General features: G+C 53.9%; 1 non-coding gene and 1 pseudogene across 1 annotated transcript; one reads left to right on the forward strand and one right to left on the reverse strand.

The window, feature by feature from the left end:
- Positions 1–6,418: 6,418 nt before the first annotated feature.
- On the reverse strand, positions 6,419–6,501 carry LOC134426084 (small nucleolar RNA SNORD45). Its single transcript, XR_010029862.1, has one exon. It is a non-coding gene; the product is annotated as a small nucleolar RNA SNORD45 (small nucleolar RNA).
- Positions 6,502–11,902: 5,401 nt separating this feature from the next.
- On the forward strand, positions 11,903–22,184 carry LOC134425962 (antigen peptide transporter 2-like; annotated as a pseudogene).
- The last annotated feature ends 613 nt before the right edge of the window (positions 22,185–22,797 follow it).

Raw genomic sequence — 22,797 nt, forward strand, 5'->3', positions numbered from 1 at the left:
GCACAATTCCCTCTGGGACACCAGGACCATCTCCTACTCAGGATGTGCTGCTCAGCTCTTTTTCTTTTTGTTCTTTATCACAGCAGAGCTTTCATTTCTGACCCTCATGTGGTCCGACAGCTCTGTGTCCATCTGCCAAGCCCTGCACCACAGGACCCTCTGCCCCCTGGCAGAGCTTGTGCCCACATGGCAGCAGCTGCCTGGGCCAATGCCTTTCTCAATGCTCTCATGCACACGGCCAATACATTTTCCCTGCCCTATGTCATGGCAATGCCCTGGGCCAGTTCTTGTGTGAAATCCCCCAGATCCTCAAGCTCTCCTGCTCACACTCCAGCCTCAGGGAACTTGGGCTCATCATGCTTAGTCTTTGGTATTTGGTTGTTTTGTGTTCATTGTTTTCTCCTATGTGCAGATCTTTAGGGCCGTGCTGAGGATCCCCTCAGAGCAGGGACAGCACAAAGCCTTTTCCACCTGCCTCCCTCCCCTGGCTGTACCTCTGTTTATCAGTACTGCAGTATTTGCCTGCTGTTGCAGGCTCCCAGCCAGGTAATAATTAGCATTGACTCCATGATTGCAGAAGGCTGATCCATCGCTTTATTCTACTACATTACATCATATCATTCTGTACTTATTAAGAAACTCATCCCCTTTCAGACAGTCCAATACAGCTTTGATCTAATTGATCAGTCAATCCAAACACCATGCAGTGGCCAGGCAGAGCTGTCAGCAAAGGAAGGGCCCAGCCAGGTGGGGCAGCCGGGGGATGCCGACAGCCTGCAGGGACAGAGGCACAGGGCAGGGACACCGTGGGACAGCCTGGGCTGCACAGGGCACAGGGATGGGCAGCAGCTGCAAGACAGCCCTGCCAGAGCCAACTTGGGCAGCACTTTGGCCATGGCTGCTGGCCCTGGGGCCAGGAGGAGACAAGTGACCCTTGCAGGCCTGGGGCCTCATTGCCTCCTTGTCCCTGCTCAGCAGCCTGGCAGATGCCGCCCCATGCTCCTGCCCCTGGCATTGCACATCCCCCCATGCCAGTGCCCATCCCGGGAAGAGCCCTGAGGAAGCAGGGAGGGACAGGATCTGCCTGGCCAGGGGCTGGGGCTCAGGCCTTGGCCCTTTGCATTCCTCAAACACATCCAGGTGTGCTCAGCACCAGAGACACCTTTGCCTTGTTTGTCCCCACCTGCCTCCAGTGTTCTGCTCTAGCTGGAACCTGGGGACACTTCCTCAGTTGCGTCCCTCACAGGGATCTATTTTAAGTCCAAGAAACTTCAGTGTTTCAATAGAACTGAGTTCTTGAGGGTTCTGTGACATCACTGAGGCGGTTGTGACATCACAGAGCAGGATATGAGACTATATGGATATGAGGATATGAGGATATGAGAGCAGAGTCTGCCATCATAGAGGGTGGCTCTGTGGCATCAGAGTGGGTTGTGACATCACCCAGTGGCTGTGTTACATCATAGAGCAGGCTGTGACATCAGAGAACAGATTGTGAAATCACAGGGTGACTTTGTGTCATCGGTCTTCTGTGATGTCACAGCACTTCTGTATGACATCACAAGGTGACACAGAGTTGGCTCTGTGACAAAGCAGGAGACTGTGTGACATCACAGATATGGCTGTGCGACATCACAGGGACAATGTGACATCACAGGACTGTGTGACATCAGAGGTGCAGTGTGACATCACAGAGATGGTTGTGTGACATCACATGGGCTATGTGACATCACATGGGCTATGTGACATCACATGGTCTGTGTGACATCACAGGGGCTGTGTGAGGTCCCTGGGGAGGTCACTCTGCCCCAGCCCCCCTCACAGCTCTCCCCAGAGCAGTCCAACCCTACTTGTGCACAGCAGGATTCCCCGTCCCTCTGGGTCCCCCCGCCCCCGGCTCCACAGCCTCCCCCAGAGGATGTTCCACGAGATCGACCCCAGAGCCTGACACGGAGACGGGGGGCTGGGCCCTGGGGGTGGGACAGGGGGACAGGGACCCCCCGGCAGCGTCCCCGTGTCCCCTAGGGCCAGAGCCTGGGCCAGGGCTCCTTCACCCTGCTACCAACAAGGGCTTGAGAGCGCTGAAAAAATCCCCAGCAAGGGAGCAGCAAAAACCAGATTTAATATTAAGGGACAGCAGCACAGAGTTCCTTGGCAAGAGTCACTCTGCTCCTGACTGGACACTTCAGGCACACCAGGGAAACAAAGCAACAACAAAACCAAACAGAGTCCAGGTAATCAAACCAGAAATGAACTGAGAACTGTCCCTGTGTGTGTGACACAAAGACAGTGAGGGCAAGGATAAAAGGAATACAGCCTAAATGCTTAACAGAGCTCAAACTTAACAGGACTTAACTTGTACCTTAATGTTAACTGATACCTTCAAGTTCACAATTTAGCAAAAGAGCAGAGTGTAACAGCATTTAACCTAATTTAACCTATGACTTTGCAATTTAACAGAGGAAAAACACTTTACAATATTTAACTTAGCTTATAACTTATATTAAAGGTAACAACTTAGTTACTAAGAACTACTCTTAGCAGCATTTAAATTCACTTACAGCTTGTGATTTAACCTTACCTACAAGCCTGAGTGGCTCAATTATCCAAGGCACTCAAACCCCTCAGAGAGCAGCATTTCTGCCACATTTCCCCAGCACAGGCACTCCTGTGTGCACACAGACACAAAGAGTCAGGGCAAGGCGCCTGTGAGCAACTCCCCTGAGGGAAGGCAATGCTCCCTGAGAATGCTTTGGCATCTCCCCAGCGGGCAAAGGATTGAGCCTGGAGGAGTGGGGGGATCAGCCCACGCTCTGTCCTTGTTCAGGATCCCCGAGTGCAGCAAACAGGGGAGTTCCCAGCTGGGAGAGGCCCTACTCAGAGGGAGTCGCTGGCCCAGGAGAGCTCCAAGGGCTCCTTTTGGAGCAGGGCCCCAAGAGAGGGGCTTCAGTCCCAGCAATGGTTCATCCTGGCCGCACTTGGCACCAACAGCTTTCTTTGGCAGGGTGAGAACAGGGATGTTGTGCCACTGAGGGAACAGAAACAGTTCCCAGGGCTGCTGCTAAAGGAACCAGGAGCTGGTTGGGCAGCAGCAGTGCCTGGAGCAGACAGTGTTTGTGATGAGCTGCAGAGGAATCGAGCCCAGCAGCTGTTGGCCAAGGCCGAGGCACAAGGGGAATTTCTCAGCTGGCAGGGTGGCCTCAGAAGGGGAAGGGGGGATAATTCACCCTGTCAGTGAGCTCCCAGTCACTCCCAGTATTTCCACATCCGTGCTCCAAGTGCTGCTCCCAGCCCTGATCAGTGGGGATGGGAACGTCCCGCTCCCTTGCTGAGGCAGGGTCACACCTGAGCCAGGTGTGCAGGGCAGGACCTTGCCCTGACCCCAAGCACTGTCCCAGCTGCAGGATCTGCTTCCCATCGGCCTCTTCCTCCTGCAGCCCCAGCCCAGCTCGGTGCTGAACAAAGGGGCTGGGCTGGGGCCATCCCCCAGCAGGGGCTGCTCATCCCCTCTGCCCCCTCCCCAAATTCTCTCTGGGGCAGCAGAGCTGGGGCAGCCCTGTGGGGAGGGACAAGGGGGTGACACCGGCATGCAGGGGTCACACACGGCCCCTGGGGATCCCCCCTCACTCCCACAGTGCCAGGAACACAAACCCCTCCATGGAGCCCCTGTCCCCCAGCAGCACCTTGTGCGCAGGGTCTGGGGGCAGCTCTGGGGGTCTGGGGGTCACGACTGCCCTAAAACCCCCTCCCAGCCCCAGAGCCACTCCAGCTCCATCAAACCAGCCCCCAGATCCCTGCTGTCCCCCACACCCCGAACCACTCTGTGCAATAGAAATGGCCCCAAGATCCATCAAAACTCTTTCCCACCTCTGCCAAGACCCACCCAAGTTCTCTCCAAGCCACACAGCCCTTCCAGAACTCCCAAAACTCTCCCATAGACCCCTCTAGAGCCCCCTTAACCCCTTCCCAGCACCACAAATGGAGCCAAGAGCCACCAGAACCCCTTCCAATCCTCTCAGGATCCCCTAAATTCCTTCCCAGCCCCCCGTGGCACTGACCAGGAGAGGCTTGTGGACAGGAACATCCACAGGTGAGAGCAGCTCAGGCACTTCAGCAGCGTTTTAGGCACTTCCATCCCTTTGGGCTCTTCCCAGAGGCTTAAAGATGTTAGAGGGAGGACTGCAGAGGGGGATGAGGGATGCCAAGAGTGGGATTTTGGGGACTGGCTGTTCCTCCTGCCTGACTCCATCTCTAGAATTCACCAGGTGTTTGATGTCCATAAAAACCTCCAGACCACCAGGATTCAGCCACCCTCAAAAAACCCCAAACCACCAAAATTCAGCAAAAAAACACCCACCAAGGAGTTCCCCTCTCTGGTCTCCCTACTTTGCAGTTCAGGGGCTCCCTCCTGTCTGGGCTCCTGCAGCCCCAGTGTGTATTGGTGTCCCCTCTCTCTGGGCTGCTGGGGCAATCCCAGAGGTTCCTTCCCTGGGCTCCCCAGGTGAGTCAGAGGGGCCCAGGGGTGCTGCCTGTGCAGGGTCCTCATTTCAGCACCCAGGGTACCCAAGGGTGAAAAACGCCAATCACTTGTTTTTAAAATTTTAAAAGTTTAATAGTAATAAAATGGTTATAAAAATAGTAATATAATTAGAGCATTAGTAATTTGGACAATTAGGATTTAGGACAATATGAGACAACAAAAGCAAAGAGTAACAGACGTCAAGGTACCTTTTTCTGGGCAGCATAAGCCCAAAAATGGACACACATTAACCGAGGATTAACCCTTAAAAATAATAACCTGTTGCATATTCACACACCTCATACATGATGCATAAATTCCATTCAAACACAGGATTCTGTCTGGTCAGTGTCAGCTTCTCCCTCTGAATCCTGACAGCATCTTCAAGCCTGAGAGAGGCAGGAAGCAGTTAGTTTCCTCTGATGGGAGAGCAATAAATTCTCTTTCTCTGAAAGATTTAGGTGTCCTGTGGCTGCCATCTTGCTGTGAGTACCTCATTCCTTTCTTTAAAAAATACCTCACATACACAGTTTCTATTTTAACATTATGTTATAACCTAAACTATATTTAACACAATTAAAAATCAATTAAAAAATCAATACAGCATAACATCCTAACATAACACATAATATTCGTTTTAATATTTGCAAAGAGCCAATCATAAAATATGCATTCTTCACACCATGGGTGTCCCTTGTCCATGGTGCCACCATCTCCAGGCTCCTGGGCTCCCCCTTATCGGGGCGTCTGACACCGCAGGCTGCAGAGGCTCCCCCAGCTCCGGGGCCCCCTCTCCGCTGTGCCAGCCCCCAGCCTGCCGGGCCCGGGCCATCCCCCCGTGGCTGCGGGCTGGTGCTGCAGCGCCTGCCCCGGGCAGCCCGACTCCCCCCCAGGGAGGGTCCCCCGCACCCCCGGCCCAGCGCTGGTGCTCTGCCGGCACCAAACACCGGGACCCCCAAAATTCTGCCAGGCCGGAGCCGCCAAGGGGCGCCCGGCCCTTGGCCTGCTATAGATTGCAGTATTGGCTTTGTGCAAATGTTAACATGGATTTTATATGGGTGCTGTTAAAATAACTTTCTATATGGGTGCTGTTAAAAAAACTGTTATAAAGATACAGTTTTTATTTCTGTTGTTAATTACCAGCTATCAGCACTCATCCTCTGAAGGCAGTGTGGGCAGCGGCCAAAACTGAAGATGATAAGAAAGGACCAAAACCACAACCAAGGAATACACATGCCCTAAAAAGGTGGAACTGAGGAGGACCCATGCTAAACAGCTCTTGGAATATGGAAACTTCTTTGGGAAAAAAGTTTACTATGCATAAGTGTCACAGACATCTTTTATGGAAAATCCTTTCCTTAGGATTTTTCCTCCTGAAGAGCTGAGAGGCCTCAGGAACAAAATGTAAACATTGATTATCTGCTGCTGTGGAACACAACAGGTGGATCTGTGATTGGTCTCATGTGGATGTTTCTAATTAATGGCCAATCACAGTCAGCTGGCTCGGACAGAGAGTCCGAGCCACAAACCTTTGTTATCATTCCTTCTTTTGCTATTCTTAGCTAGCCTTCTGATGAAATCCTTTCTTCTGTTCTTTTAGTATAGTTTTAATATAATATATGTCATAAAATAATAAATCAAGCCTTCTGAAACATGGAGTCAGATCCTTGTCTCTTCCCTCATCCTTGGACCCCTGTGAACACAGTCACAGTCAGACTAAACAGCAAGCTGCAGACTGAACTCACAGATGCACATTTCACCTCAATCCAAATGGATTTCTCCTCTGGAAAATTCCCCCTCTGCCTCAGAGCCCTCTCCCCAGGCTGCGCCCCAGCCTGGCCTGAGCACTCGATGCCAGTAGTGGGAAAAGCTGCACTGCCAGAGGGATCGGGGGCGGGCCGGGCCTCAGAGTAATTCTAGAGCTAAAGCGTGAAAGACATCAGAGCCGCTCAGATAATACATGCCAGCGCTCATCCCGGGCCCGGCCACCGCCGCCTCCTCCTCCTCCTGCTGCTGCTGGGGCCCTCCCAGCCCGGAGCCGCCGTTTCCAGCGCCCAGGGCCGCTCTCTGTGGCTGCAGCCCGGCCCTGCCACAGCAGCCCTTGGCCCGGCGCTGGAGCCGGTGCCGCTGTTGGCAGCAAAACCCACCCCGGGCAGAGCCGCCCCGGCCCGGCTCTTCCCGCGGCCTCGGCTCGGCCCCGCCGCCCACATCGCCCTCAGCGCCCTCAGCCCTCCGCCGCCTCGCCGGGCCCTGGGCCTCAGCGCCCTTCGGGGACCGCGCTCGGGGCAGCGACCGCTCGGGGCACCGCGGATCGGCCCAGCCCTGCACCGGCCCCGATCGGGTACCGCGGATCTGCCCGGCCATGCTCGGCCCCGCTCGGGCACGGCGGATCTGCCCGGCCCCCCCAGCCCCGCTCGGGCACCGCGGATCCGCCCAGCCCTGCACCAGCCCCGGGCCCGGCCCGCACCACGCACCCGCTGCCGCCGCCGCCGCTCCGCTGCCAGGGACACGCGGCCGGAACGGGCAGGGCCGGGCTGGCAATGGGACCCGCCCGCAGCCGCCTCCGCCTGCCCCGCCACCAATCAGCGTCTTCCACCCAACGCAATGGGCATTTTGAATAACGCGCGGTTTCTGATTGGCTCTTGGCAGATATTCAAACGAATACTTTGTGTGTTACGTTAGAAAGTGATGCTGTATTAGTTTTCTTAAGTAGTGTGTTAAATCTAGTTGTAGATTGTAACAAAGCGTTAAAATAGAAACTATGCTATGTAAGATACTTTTTTTTTTTAAAAGAAAGGACGCACACCAGTCAGCAGCCAAAGGACACCTCAATCTTTCAGAGAAAGAGAATTTATTGCTCTCTTATCAGAAGAAACGAACTTCTTCCCGCCTCACTCGGGAAGAAGCCGTCAGGATTCAAAGGAAGAAGCTGACACTGACCAGACAGAATCCTGTGTTTGAATGGAATTTATGCATCATGTATGAGGTGTGTGAATATGCAACAGGTTATTGTTTTTTAAGGGTTAATCCCTTGTTAACGTGTGTCCTTTATCAGGCTTATTTTGCCCAGAAAAAGGTACCCGGACATGCATAACTCTTTGCTTCTATTGTCTCTTATTGTCCTAATCCAAATTGTCCAAATTATTATTACTCTAATTATATTGCTATTTTTATAACCATTTTATTATCATTCAACTTTTTGAAAATTTAAAAACACGTGATTAGCGTTTTTCACACTTTTTAACACCAATTCGTACATTAAAAGCAGGCATAGCTTTATTTTGTCGCTGGGATCACCCAGCCCCAGCTCTTTCACTCCCCAGCTGGTACCTGTGTCACAGGTGAGCCGGGAGATGATGCTGCCCTCAGGAGCTGGGGCCCAGCACCCAGGTGCAGGTGAGGTGCAGCAGTTCTTTTCAGGGATTCTGAAGGTGAAGGAAAAGGAAGTTTATTTTCTGACTAACATTTATAGGTTTTTAAAAGTGACCATGGATTGGAGGCTGAAAGTGCCATCTCTCCAATGACACTGGACAAACCAACAGTTTAATAAATTTCTTTTCTTCTATAAAAGAATGCAAAACAAATCTCAGGAGCTCATTCCTTCCAGAAAGATACTGCTCTAGAAGGCACCTGGGAACAGCATCTCAATCCTGCCCATGTTTTCCCAAAATCGCTCCCTGCAGCAGGAACAGCTGGGTGCAGTTGTCACTGCAGATGTTCAGGCACCCAAAGCAGCTGCAGCTGTTTGTGAGCAGCAGAGCAGATATTCCCTGTGCCATCACCTAGGGATACAGAAGCTCTGGTTCTGGGGTATGTGATCCTGGCTGCTGAACTCCAGGGAAATCCACATTGCTCATTGGAAAACCCACCTGAACTTTTCTTTTAAATGTGATGGAGAAATGTCTCTGCATCCAGGGGCTACTGTGGTGCTAAATCACCTGAGGAGTGTTGGGGTGTGCAGGAACCCTACAAGTAAGGGATCAATAATCCCTGGACAGAAGCTGGGCTGCTCAGGATCAATAATCCCTGAACAGGAGTTGGGCTGCTCAGGATCAATAATCCTGGACAGGAGCTGGGTAGCTCAGGATCAATAATCCTGGACAGAAGTTGGGTTGCTTGGGATCAATAATCCCCACACAGAAGTTGGGCTGCTCAATCATCTGAGGAGTACTGAGGTGTGCAGGAACCCTACAGGCAAGGGATCAATAATCATTGGAGAGAAACTGGGGTGCTTGGGATCAATAATCCCTGGACAGAAGCTGGGCAGCTCAGGAGAAATAATCCCTGGACCGATAATGGGCTGTTTAGAAGAAATAATGCCTGGACAGAAGCTGGGCTGCTCAGTTTTAATATAATATATGTCATAAAATAATAAATCAAGCCTCCTGAAACACGGAGTCAGATTTTCATCTCTTCCCTCATCCTTGGACCCCTGAGAACACAGTCACATAGCTCCCTCTCAAATACATCTGCATGCAATTTCACAACAAGTTCATACATATTCATTCTACTGATTTCCTGTTACATTTCCTGTGAATTTTTCTTTATCAGAAAGAATTCCTGGGGTCATTTTGACCCTGCTTTCCACAGCAGCCTCTCTCTCTGTTTCAGAGTTCAAGGGCCCCCCCTTTATCTCTGTCTTGGGCTGCAGCAGTTTCTTAGAGCACAGGCTTTTGTCAGAACAGGCAGTCAGGCTGTCACAGACATCTCTCCTGAAAAATCCTTTCCTTAGGATTTTTCCTCCTGAGAGGCTGAGATGCCTCAGGAACAAAATGTAAACATTGACATTATTTACTGCTGTGGAATGCAACAGGTGGATCTGTGATTGGTCTCATGTGGTTGTTTCTAATTAATGGCCAATCACAGTCAGCTGGCTCAGACTCTCTGTCCGAGCCACAAACCTTTGTTATCATTCCTTCCTATTCTATTCTTAGCTAGCCTTCTGATGAAATCCTTTCTTCTGTTCTTTTAGTATTGTTTTAATGTAATATATATCATAACATAATAAATCAAGCCTTCTGAAACATGGAGTCAGATGTTCATCTCTTCCCCAACCCAAGAACCCCTGTGAACACAGTCACCGTGAAGTTCTACCTGTTTGTTATTGTAATCACCAGTCGTTTTAGTTAATCGCTTCTTTTGTATCGGGATGGCCCTGCCTGAGGCTAAATTGATGGCCCTTCTCTCCCAACAGTGAGAGGATGGGATATGGGGGGGGGGGGGGGGGGGCATCAGAGAAAATGCAAAATAACCTCGGGACCAGCATGCCATGGGAAGCAACCCCACCAAACTTACCGAAAAAAACCCCAAAACAACGAGCCAATACAGAATTAAGAGATCAGAGTGATGTCTGGAGGTGAGGAACAAAGTACCGAGCCTGCAGAGAGGCTGAGAACCTTTGTTGCCTCTCACCCTGAGCAAAGACCTCAGCTGCCAGGCTGTCACAGCCCAGCTCTGTGATGGCTCAGCGGGGATGGACAAAGGGGTCAGGGGTGTTATAAATAAAAAAATCTGCCAATTTTTTGGGCAAAAAAGGGTTGCAGAGTGAACCAGTTATACCAGTTGCTGCCAAGGTGAAGTGTCACAGACATCTTTTCATGAAAAATCCTTTCCTCGGGATTTTTTCTCCTGAGAAGCTTAGAGGCCTCAGGAACAAAATGTAAACATTGATTATCTGCTGCTGTGGGATGCAACAGGTGCATCTGTGATTGGTCTCATGTGGATGTTTCTAATTAATGGCCAATCACAGTCAGCTGGCTCAGACTCTGTCCTAGCCACAAACCCTTGTTATCATTCTTTCCTATTCTATTCTTAGCTAGCCTTCTGATGAAACCTTGTCTTCTATCCTTTCAGTATAGTTTTAATGTAATATATATCATAAAATAAAAAATCAAGTCTTCTGAAACATGGAGTCAGATCCTCATCTCTTCCCTCATCCAAGAACCCCTGTGAACACCGTCACAGGTGGGACCCCCAGCTCTGCCCTTTAGTGGACAAAGCTGCACTTTCCTCCTCCTCCGAGTCACCCTGGGAGCAGTTTCGGACCCATCGAGCTTCCCAACCTTGAGCTGATCACTTTTAATAAAGGCATTAAAAAGGAGAAAAAGTCTCCTGCCCTGTTTATTTCACCCGGTGTCACCCACCTACCCAGCCCCAGGGGCCACACAGCGCCTGAGGCGTCCTCCTCCTGTGCCACCAGGTCGGTGACATGGCCCGTGAAGTAGGGGGCGGCCACCTCACCGGTGGGGACACAGCATCAGCATCACCACGATGGGTGGTGACCCCTGAATTGAGGGAAGAGGACTGGAAATTGTATCCTGACCACTGCCAAAATTGTGTGTTGAACCCCAAAATCAGATCCTGATTTCCCAAACTGGGTGCTCAAAACCTCTAAATTGGGTCCTGACCCCTCAAATTGGTTTCTGACCTCGCTCAAATCAGATTCTGCCTCCCCCAAATTGGGTCCTGACCCCTCAAATTGGCCTTGCAACCCCCCACGGCATCCTGTCCCCCTCCAGTTATGTCCAAAAAGCCTCAAAATCAGATCCCAAAGCCTCTCAAAGGGGTCCTGTTATGTCCAAATCGGATCCCAAAGCCTCTCAAAGGGGTCCTGCTGTGTTCAAATCCTCCAAATCAGATGCCAAAGCCCCTCAATGGGGTTCTGCCATATCCAAACCCACAAATCTGATCCCAAATCCCCTCAAAGGGGTCCTGTTATGTCCAAACCCACAAATCGGATCCCAAAGCCCCTCAAAGGGGTCCTGCGCCTCCGGTCGGGGTCCCCCCGTACCGAGAGCAGAAGCCGACATCAGCTCCCCACCAGCGTCCATCGCCCGCCCTCGGGCCCCAGCAGGGCCAGGAACCGGCGAATGGGGGGAGACAGTATCGGGGACACGGGGACCGGTGGGTTCTGCTGTGTCCGGTGGGTCTCGGTCTGTCCTTCTGGCTCCCGGTCCTGCTCCCGGTTCTTCTCGCCGGTGGTTCCGGGCAGTCCCGGGGGCCCGTGCGGGCCCCGGTGCTGCTCGCAGCGTGTCCCGGTCCGGACCGTGTCGCCCTCGGACGGTCCCGGTGTGCTCCCGATGCCGGCCCAGTGCCTTCCCGGCAGCCGCCGCCGTTTCCCGGAACGCGCGCGCGGGAATCCTCGCCTGACACGCCCACGCCTGAAATGGCGTCTGTGATAGGTCAAAGCGGAGGTGACATCATCGGTTGCCAGGCAGAGGGGGCTGGAGCGGGTTTGAGAGGCGAAGGAGGCGGTGCCCGGAGGGGGCGGGGTCTGGGCAGGAGGAGGCGGGGTCTGGGCGGGATGGTGGCGGAGCAGGGCGGGGAGAGGGCGGGGCAGAGCGGGATGGGCGGGGGCTCGAAAGCGAAACCTTAACGGAGCTTTTGGGAGCTGAACTGGGAGTACTGGTGTGGACTGGGCAGTGCCCCAAGCTGGACTGGGAGCACTGGTGTGAACTGGTGAGTGCCCCAAGCTGGACTGGAGACATTGATGTGGACTGGGGAGCTGAGAGGGCTGAACTGGGAGCACCGTAGTCTAGACTGGGAGCACTGGTGCGGACTGAGGAGTGCCTTGTCTGGACTGTGGAGAGTCCCAGGCTCGACTGGGAGCACTGCTGGGGACTGGTGAGTGCCCTAAGCTGGACTGGAAACATTGATATGGACTAGAGAATGCCCCAGGCTGGACTAGGAAGTGCCCCAGGCTGAACTGGGAGCACTGGTGTGGGCTGGTGAGTGTCTTGTCTGGACTGGAGAGTGCGCCAGGCTGAACTGGGAGCACTGGTGTGGACTGGCAAGTGCCCCGAACTGGACTGGGACCACTGGTGTGGACTGGAGAGTGCCCCAGGCTGAATTTGGAGCACTGGTGTGGACTGCTGAGCTCAGGGGTCTGAAGTGGGAGCACTGGTGTGGACTGCTGAGCTCAGGGGGCCAGACTAGTAGCACCGTAGTCTGGACTGGGAGAACTGGTGTGGACAGGGGAGCGCCCCAGGCTGGACTCAGGAGCGCCCCAGGCTGGACTGGGAGCACTGGTGTGGCCTGGGTAGCTGAGAGGGCTGGACTGGGAGCACTGGTGTGGACTGGTGAGTGCCCCAAGCTGGAAGTGCCCCAGGCTGAACTGGGAGCACTGGTGTGGACTGCTGAGCTCAGCGGGCCAGACTGGGAGCACTGTAGTCTAGACTGAGAGCACTGGTGTGCACAGGGGAGCGCCCCAGTCCTAACTGGTTTTAACTGGTGTCTCCACAGGCTGTTGCTCATTTCCCGGGAACCCCACAGAGAGCACTGTCCGTACTGGTCCCACCATGGCGCTGCCACCCGCCGCTCTCCTGCCCAGTGTGCTGCTGGTGGCTGACGCCCTGGCACTGGTGTTACTGGTGCCGCTGGTGCCGCTGCTGGCGCCGCTGGGCGTGCTGGGCGTGTGGCTCGAGGCTGCCCTGCGCTTGCCCATCCTGGCCGCGGCCACCCGGCTGCCAGCCCCTCGCCGTCCTTCCGGAGCCACCGCGGCCGCCGTCACGGCCGCCGCCACCCCCGCGGTGTTCGGAACCTTCCGGAGCCTCCTGGGGCCGCTCGGGGCCGGCCCGGGGCTGTTGGCGGCCGCAGCGCCCGCCTGGCTCGGGGTCACCCACGCTGCTGCCGTGCTGGCCTGGGCCGCGCCCCCAGCCCCCGGCAGCGTCCCTGAGACCCCCGGAGGCGTCCCCAAGGCTCCCAGCAGCGTCCGGCGCGCTCTGGCACTGACCTGGGAGCAGAGGAACGTCCTTGGAGCTGCTGTCCTCTGCCTCATGCTGGCTGTCGTTGGTGGGTGACTGTCTTGGTTTAGGGCAAATCTGGGAGAAAACCTCCAAAAGGGGCCCCTCCAGAAAGCAAACCCACACAACCCGTCCCCAAACCAGTTCAGGAAAGATTCCTCAGAGAGAAGTGGGAAGAACCTGTTTATTTAACAGGCAAAGCACACAAAATGAACAATACCAGATGACAACATTCTTTCACCACTCTGAAAAAGATGACAAATTCAGAAAGTCTCTCTTGGGGGTGGTCGCTCTGTTGTCAGTCCCTCTGGTCCTGGGGCAGCTGCTGCAGCCACAAGGTGCAAACTCTCGGTGTTCCCAGGTCCTGGTCTGGAGCAGGCTCAAGTAGATCCAAAAAAGGGAAAGGAGAAACAGTCCAGGGAAAAATTCGGACTGCTTAGCTAAACTAAATAATGAGCAGAAACAAAAGCAAGAGCGAAGCAGGAGCAAAGCAGAAGCAAGAGAAAAGCAAAAAGCCAAGCAAAAAGCAAAAGCAGCACCATGTACTGCCCCGTGTCTGTGTCCCGCCAGCCGTGGGGGAGCGGCTGATAGCAAAACCAAAGCAAAACTTTCACTCTTCAGAGCCAGTCTTGAAGGCACAGAACATGATATCCAGCATAAACAGAACACACAGATGGGGATACAAACATCCTAACGTCACCTTAGGACGTTGACATGTGGTGACAGACGTTGACACCCCCAATTTGGGCTCTGCAGCCCCAAATTGGGAACCCCCCAATCTGGGATACCCCACCAAATTGGATGCTGGTGCCTTAAAATTGGGTGTTGAGCTCCTAAATAGGTGATGACCACCCTAAAATAGAGTGGTGACCCTCCTAAATTGTGAGTTGACCCCTTCAGTTGGGTGCTGACCCTGCAAAAATGGGGTGCTCACTTTCCAAATTGGGTTCTGACCCTGCAAACTTGACTGTTGGTCCCCCAAAATTGGGTGCTGACCATCAAACTAATGGTCTGATGCCCAAATATGGATGTTGACCTCTAAGACCTGGGATCTTAAGGTCCTGATCTCCTATGTTTAGGTTCTGATCCATAAAATTGTGTGCTGAACCCCCCCTAAATTGGTACTGACACTTTAAATTGGGTGTAAAATCCCTAATTTTTTCACGAAACCCCCCAAATTGGGTCCTGACTTCTCTAAATTGTCTCCTGCCCAAATCGTGTCCCGCCTTTCCAAAATTAGATCCCCGCTCCCCAGACTGGATCCTGCCCCCCACAAATCAGGGTCCCCCTGTGTCAGTGGTCTCACCCGTGGTGATGCAGCCTCGGTGACACCCAGGGGAGATGGCGGGGCTGTACACCACCGGGAAGGTGCTGGATGCCATCGGGAGTGGGGACGGAGTCACCGCTGGAGCTGTCGGGATGGTGGCGGCTGCTGGAGCCACAAGGTGGGTTGGAGCATTCCCAGGGCCTGTCCCCATGTCCCCAACGTCCCCGATGTCACCGTGTCCCTGTGTCCCCACAGTGTGCTGTTTTCTGGCTGCCGGGGGTCTCTCTTCATGCTGTTGATGGCGCGTCTCCGTCAGAGCCTGAGCCTGCGGCTTTTTTCCCACCTGGTGCACCAAGACCTGGACTTCTTCCAGGGAACACCAGCAGGTAACGGGGTACGGCCCAGCCCCATCCCCCCCGACCCATCCCACCTGTTCCATCCCATCCCAGCTAGTCTGTCACCCCAGTCCCATCCCCACCATCCCATCCCATCCCGTCCCGTCCCGTCCCGTCCCATCCCATCCCATCCCATCCCATCCCATCCCATCCCATTCCCACCATCCCATTCCCACCATCCCATCCCATTGATCCCATCCCATCCCATTCCATTCCCACCATCCCATCCCATTGATCCCATCCCATCCCATTCCATTCCCACCATCCCATCCCATTGATCCCATCCCATCCCATCCCATCCCATCCCATCCCATCCCATCCCATCCCATCCCATCCCATCCCATCCCATCCCATCCCATCCCATCCCATCCCATCTGTCTGTTATCCCATCCCACGACTCCATCCCCATCATTCCCATTCCCACCATCCCATCCAATTCCATCCTATGCCATCTTCCTGGCTTCATTCTACTCCAGTGTTCCATCCTGTCCCCATCCCACTTTCCCATTCTAGCCACTGTTCTGTCCCCATTATTCTCACTCCCGTGCCTCCACCCTGTTGCGTATCCCCAGCTGCCTCCCACCATCCCATCACCCCATCCCACCATTTCCTTTCCCACCATCCCATTTCCCCTGTCCTGCCCCATTCCACCCTGACCATCTCCACAGCCATTCCCATCATCCCATCCCACTGCTCCCCATTACATCATTCCCATCCCAAATGGGATCATCCATGATGGGATCATGGTCTCACCCACCACAATCCCAACCTCTTTTCCCACCCTGCAGCTGAGCTCCTGGCTCAGTTTTCCATGGAAGTGCCATGGGTGTGCAGGGCAGCACCGAGTGGAGCCAACCAGCTGCTGCGGAGCCTGGTGATGGCCCTGGTGGTGGGGGGGTTCATGGTGGGACTGGCACCGGAGCTGGCACTGCTGGCACTGCTGGAGGTGCCCCTTGGAATCGCCACCCGCCGCATCCAGAGCACCCGCAAACAGGTCAGGAGTAGGAGGGAAAGAGTGGGAGGGGACTGAAGAAAGGTGGGAATGGTGGAGCTGGGATGGAGGCTAGGGGAATGGGATGGTGGGGATGGGATGGGATGGGATGGGATGGGATGGAGAATGGAAAGGAGGATGATGGAGGTGGAAATGGTGGGATGAAAGGGGATGAAGACAAGGGGAATGGGATGATGGGGATGGGATGGAGAATGGAAAGGAGGATGATAAATGGTGGGATGAAAGGGGATAAAGACCAGGGGAGTGAGATGGTGGGAGTGCTGACATGAGGATAGAACAAAATGGTCGAGATGGGACTGGTGTGGATGAGAAGAGAAGGATGAGATAAGGTGGTGGGTATGGGATGAGACAGTGGGGATGGGGATGGTGGGATTAGGAGAATGGATGGGAATGGTGAGGGTGAGAGAGAAGGGCGTGGGATGGCGGGAATGCAATAGTGGGGATGCAGTGGGTGTGGTGGGATGGGATGTGGATGGTGGGCCCGGAAGGTGATCTGGTAAAGTTGGAGATCCCCTGTTGCTGCCACAGGCCCTTCAGCGATCCATGCTGGAAGCATCCGCCCGCACAGCCACAGGGGTGCAGGAATCTGTTGCCGCCATTGAGACCATCCGAACCTTTTCGGCAGAGGAGGAGGAGGAGGAGCAGCACAGATGTAACCTGGCCAAGGAGCTGAGGCTGAAGGAGCAGATAGAGCTGGAGCTGGCAATCTTCGTCCTTGTCTACAGGGTCAGGGGGGACTGGGAATGGGAACAGCAGAGAATGGGGATGCCAGGATCAGGGATGAGGACACTGGGAATGAGAACACTGGGACCAGAAATGGGAAACCAGCGGCTAAGATGGGGGCACTCAGAGTACAATGGGGACACCGGGAATGGGGACAACAGAACAGGGACATTGAGTTCAGGAACGGCATGGCAGGAATGGGAATGGTGACATTAGAAACAGGATGGGGACACTGGGATAAAGGTTGGGAACATCAGTGTGGTGGTGTTTGCAGGTCCCCAGGATGAGAAAAGAGACAAAATTCTTGACTTCATGTTTCAGAAAGCTGATTTATTATTTTATAATATATATTATATTAAAAGAAAATTGTATACTAAAGAAAGAGAAAGGAGACATTAGAAAGCTAGAAAGGAATGAATAATAAAATCTTGTAACTCAACAGAGAGTCTGACACAGCTGGACCTGTGATTGGTCATCAAGTAAAAACAACCGCATGAGACCAATCAAAGATGCACCTGCTTCATTCCACAGCAGCAGATCATTATTGTTTACATTTCGTTTCTGAGGCCTCTCAGCTTCTCAGGAGAAAAATCCTGGTGAAAAGATTTTTCAGAGAATATGTCTGTGATAGATCAGGATCAGGAATAGGGACATCAAGAGTAAGATGGGGACATCCAGAACTGGAACAAGGACACCAGGAACAGAGATGAGGCCACCAGGAACAGAGATAAAGACACAAAGGAGTGGGATGGGGACAGGCAGAATGGGGACACCAAGAGTGGGTTGGGGGCAGATGGAATGGGGACACCAGGAGTGGATTGGGGGCAGATGGAATGGGGATACCAGGAGTGGGTTGGAATGGGAGCAGATGGAATGAGGACACCAGGAGTGGGTTGGGGGCAGCAATATGCCTGTCCCACCTACAGGTGATCAAACTGGCCATCCGGGTCATGGTGCTGGAGCCACCAGCAGCTCCGTGACGGATCCATCACTCCTGGGGTCCTCGTCACCTTCCTGCTGTACCAGGACAGAGTTGGTAACCATACCCAGGTGATCCCATGGAATGCACGTGTTTGTCCATCCGACCGTGCTTCTGTCCATCCCGGTGCCACCCCCTTCCTTCTCCCCAGGTGCTGCTCTACGGCTTCAATGAATTCCTGACCAACGCAGCTGCTGGACAGAGGATCTGGGAATACCTGGATCGGAAACCCGCAGGGAATGTCGGGGGGACGCGGGAGCCCCCCGAGCTTCAGGGCCATGTCACTTTTCAGAAGGTCTCCTTCACATATCCTGGAAATCCAGAGCACCCTGTGCTGAAGGTGGGTCTGGGGGGAGGTGGGGTTTCCCAGGGGTGGGAATTTTGGCATCACCTGCTGTCACAATCCGTCCTTACAAACGGGTTTCTTGATAGTTCATGGATTGATCTCAGGGTGCAAAAAAACCAACACGGCACAGGAGATTTGCAGTAATAAAACGAATGCAGCTTTATTGAATGACCACCACAAAATGCAGTAGAGGGATTAAGGGAGAGAAAAAGATAGAGAGAGAAAAGAGAGAGAGAGAAGGAGGGGGATATAGCTACCAAATGCAGAGACGAAATCCTTTGGTCCAGTCCAGTCGAGGATCCGCCTGTTACGTCGGGGAGATCTCAGGGTTGCAGTCCATCTGGACCCCAATTATACTCTTTTTCGATGGGGGAAGGGGAATGGATTTTGCAACCGAGTCAAAGGTAGTTTATTGTATCTTCGGGAAGGAAAGAATAATGTTTGGAAAAGGGGTACACACAGTCCATGTTCAGCAGTGGGTGTGAGCCATTGTTTTCGTGGTCCACTGCTCACACCTGCAACATCCATCTTGCTTTGGTTAGGTTGCCTCCCCCACACACCTCTCCCAGGTTGGGGGTCTCAGTCCCAGTCCTTGGAAAGAGTGTGGGGGGCCTTTTCACATGGGGGTTTCATGTCTTGGTCTTTGATGGAGAGGCTTCTTACATCTCAGTTCGTCTGTCACGGCAGTTGTAAGACGAGTGAAGGGTCTTTTGTGGGGGACCACCCAAAACTCAGGAGAAGTCCAGCCAGGCAAAGAGGGGACAGCTTCCAAGGCTACTGTTGCAAAAAGGCAAGGTGCCCCCTTCTTCTTCTCATTGGGCTCAGTGTAGCATATAGTAAATACACCTGTGGACAACAGCTTAACAATGCTCTCAGGTCTCGGGGCCTTGTTGGCATGTGACTTTCTCCTTCAGAACCAGAGATTTTAGACAGTGGGGACTCTTCAGTGGTCCCCCAATGATGATGGTGAGGCAGATGAGGAATATTTCAGACAGACTCACACACCTGTCCCCATCCCACAGGACGTGAGCTTCGAGGTGCGCTCCGGGGAGGTGACGGCGCTGGCGGGGCCCACTGGCAGCGGGAAGAGCACGGCCGTGGCGCTGCTGGAGCGGCTGCGGGATCCTGGCAGCGGGACAGTGCTGCTGGATGGGATCCCGCTGCCAGAGTATGAATACCAGTACCTGCACTGCAAGGTGGGACAGCAGAGACACTGGGAACACTGGGCATGGAATGGGGAAAATGGGGACAGGGGTCAGGGGACAACTGTGATGGTGTTCACAGGGGTTTTTGGATGAGGGAAGAGACAAGGATTTGACTCCATGCTTCAGAAGGCTTGATTTATTATTTTATGATATATATATTACATTAAAAGTATACTAAAGTAACAGAAGAAAGGATTTCATCAGAAGGCTAGCTAAGAATAGAACAGGAAAGAATGATAACAAAGGCTTGTGGCTTGGCTCTCTGTCTGCGCCAGCTGGGTTGTGATTTGCCATTAATTACAAACATCCAACATGGGCTCATCACAGATGCACCTGTTGCATTCCACAGTAGCAGATAATCAATGTTTACATTTTGTTCCTGAGGCCTCTCAGCTTCTCAGGAGGAAAAATCCTAAGGAAAGGATTTTCCATAAAAGATGTCTGCAATAAACAATGAAATGGAACTGGGACCACAGGAGCATGGGAGCAGAAATGAGGATACTGGGAAGAGGATGGGGACATCAGGAATAGGGTGGGGACAAGAAGAAATGGGATAGGAACATTGGGAAATGGGATGGGGATGAAAGGAATGGGGAAAAGTGGAAAGTCAGGGGTGGGGACACTGGGGACACAGATGGGGAGAATGGGATCAGGGATGGACACTATGGGGACACCAAGGTGGCATGGGGTTATGGAACAGGGGTGGGGACACCAGGAGCCAAGACAGCATCATAGGGCTTGGGGCTGGGGCAGGTGGTGCTGGTGGAGCAGGATCCCGTCCTGTTTTCTGGAACGATCCGTGAGAACATCCTGCTGGGGCTGGAGCACTGCAAAGAGTCAGAGCTGCGGGAGGCCGCCATTGCTGCTGGAGCCATGGAGTTCATCCAGGGGCTGGAGCAGGGCTGGGACACTGGTGAGAGCTAGGGGGATGGATGGGGCACCCCTGGGGCACATCCCCCTGATCCCAGGATCCTCTGGCAGCGATGGGAGAGCGGAGTGGGTGGCACATGGTGGGGTGTGCGGGGGATCCCTGAGGTCACATCCCACTGATCCCATGGGATTGCTCACGCAGGTCAGATCCCACTGATCCCATGGGATTGCTCACACACTGGTGAGGGAGTGTGGGGGGCAGGGGAAGGGGGGGGAACCTCTTGTGCTGGGATCCCACTGATCCCAGGGTCCCCCCGCAGAGGTGGGGGAGTGTGGGGGGTGGGACAAGAGGGGAGAACAGGGCTGCACCCCACTGATCCCCTGTGGTCGCTCCCACAGAGGTGGGGGAGCGCGGGGGGCGGCTGGCGGCGGGGGAGCGGCGCCGTGTGGCCCTGGCCCGGGCTCTGCTCCGGCGTCCCGCCGTGCTCATCCTCGATGAGGCGCTGGATGATGGAGATGATGGAGCGGTGAGTGGGGTGGGATGGAGGGGGTTGGTGTGGATAGGGGTGTAGTTGGTGAAAATGGGGTATGATGGGATGGCTGGGATGGCTGGAATGGGATGGTGGGATGAGGTAGTGGCAATAAGGGATAATGATTGGCATGGAGTGGGAATGATGTGATGAAGACAGGGATTGGATGGGGTGGTGTGGGTCAACGAGGTGGAGAAATAGGACAGGATAGTAGGATGGGATAGAGACCAGGGGTGTAGGATGGCAGGAAAGTAGAATCAAAGGATGAAGACAAGGAGATACGATAGGGTGGGGTGGGATGGGGTGGGAATGAAGGGGATGGGAATGCTGGGATGAGGACAGAGATGGAGTGCAATGGGAAGAGTTGGAGTGGTAGGAGTAGGATGGGATGGGACAGTGGGAATGGGGATAGTGTGGGCAGGATGGCATAGTGGGCATGGGGATGGGATGGAGAACAGGGAGATGGTAAGAACAGGATGATAGGATTAGGGTGGGACTGAGAGTGGGATGGGATTGGTTGGTCGGGACTGGGTGGGATCAGGTGGGACAGGGTAGGACTGAGTTGGATGGGTTGGCCTGAGGGTTCTCTGATTGGATGGGTTGGGATGAGCGTTCTCTGAGCTGGATGGGTTGGGATGAGCATTCTCTGAGCTGGATGGGTTGGGATGAGTGTTCTCCTAGCTGGATGGGTTGGGATGGGAGTTCTCTGAGCTGGATGGTTTGGAATGGGAGTTCTCTGAGCTGGATGGTTTTGGATGAGCATTCTCTGAGCTGGATGGGTTGGGATGAGTGTTCTCTGAGCTGGATGGGTTGGGATGAGAGCATTCTCTGGCCGCAGGCACAGCGCTGGGTGCGCACTGGGCTGGCAAAGACCATGCTGGTCGTGTCCCACCGGCCGCGGGTGCTGGACGGGGCCGATCGCCTGGTGCTGCTGGAGCGCGGGGCCGTGATGGAGACGGGAACACCAGCGGAGCTGCGGGAACGCCGCGGCACCTACAGCCGCCTGCTCCTTGGAGGAGGCAGCACTGGGCAGCCCGAGGGCCCTGGGATGGGCAGCAAGAAGGGGGCTGCATCTGGCAGGGAATAAAGGGGAATCAGCCCCAGTGTCCTCATTCCCGGTGTTTGTGTCACCAGCCAGCTCCTGGTGTCCCCAGTCACAGTGTCCTGTGAATCCCTTCTCCCCACATCCTCAGGATCCCAACTCCCTGTGTCCCCCATGTCCCCACTGTGTCCCCCAGGTCTGCCCATTCCCTGGATGTGTGTGTATCCCCTGTATCCACCATGCCCCCATGATCCCTGGTCCCCATGTCTGCTCCTGGACATGGGGCACAGGGTGGGAAATCAATCCCAAGGAATGGATCTGGGCATGGGTGTCATGTCCTCATCTCACTCCTGCTGTGCTCACTCCAAGCTCCTGGTGTCCCCAGTCCTTTCCCAGTGTCCCCATCCCCAGTGTCTTTATCCCAGTTCCCAATGTCCCCTTTTCTATTCCTCATTCCCTGAGAGGAAGTGCTGGGCACTGGAGGATGGGACTGAGATTTATTGCCCAAACCAGGGTATTTATACATGAGAAATAAAACATTTTGAACAACTGTAATTCTTGTGTTTAAAACATGGGAAAACAGGAAGTCAGTCTGTTGGGAAGGGCTGCTGTGTGATGAGTGGGAACAGCAGGATGAACTCTGCCAGCAATTTGTGGCTTTCTGCAGGGAGAGGGAAGGGGTTGGACCTGCACCATGGATCATTCAGCTGGTGATGAGAGTAAGAGTTGGTGTCACCCTGTCTCTGTCGCCATGGGTTGGATCTGGCTGAAGAGCCCACAGAGAGCAAGGATCCCACCAGATCCTACTGCATCCCTTGTACCCCAATCCTGCTCCACCAACACCACCTGATCTGTTTTGGAATCCCCTCAATCCTGTTCTGGAATCCCACTCCAATGCTGCCCCATCCATCCCACCTGATCCTGCTCTGGAATCCAGCCCAGATACACTTTAGAATTCTACCTGATCCTGATCTGGAATCGTGCCCTGGTCTGGAATCCTGCCCTATATCCCTTCTGGAATCCCGCACAGATTCCCCTCTGTACCTGTGGTCAAGCAATTGGTTTCTCTGCCTGTTTCTGCAGAATGAGAGGATCCATGAGATTCCAGCATGGATCACACACCAGGATTCACCTGCATGGAGGTGATCCAGAGCTGGATCTGCCTCTG

This window comes from Melospiza melodia, chromosome 17 (genome assembly GCF_035770615.1).
Source record: "Melospiza melodia melodia isolate bMelMel2 chromosome 17, bMelMel2.pri, whole genome shotgun sequence".
Taxonomy (NCBI): domain Eukaryota; kingdom Metazoa; phylum Chordata; class Aves; order Passeriformes; family Passerellidae; genus Melospiza; species Melospiza melodia.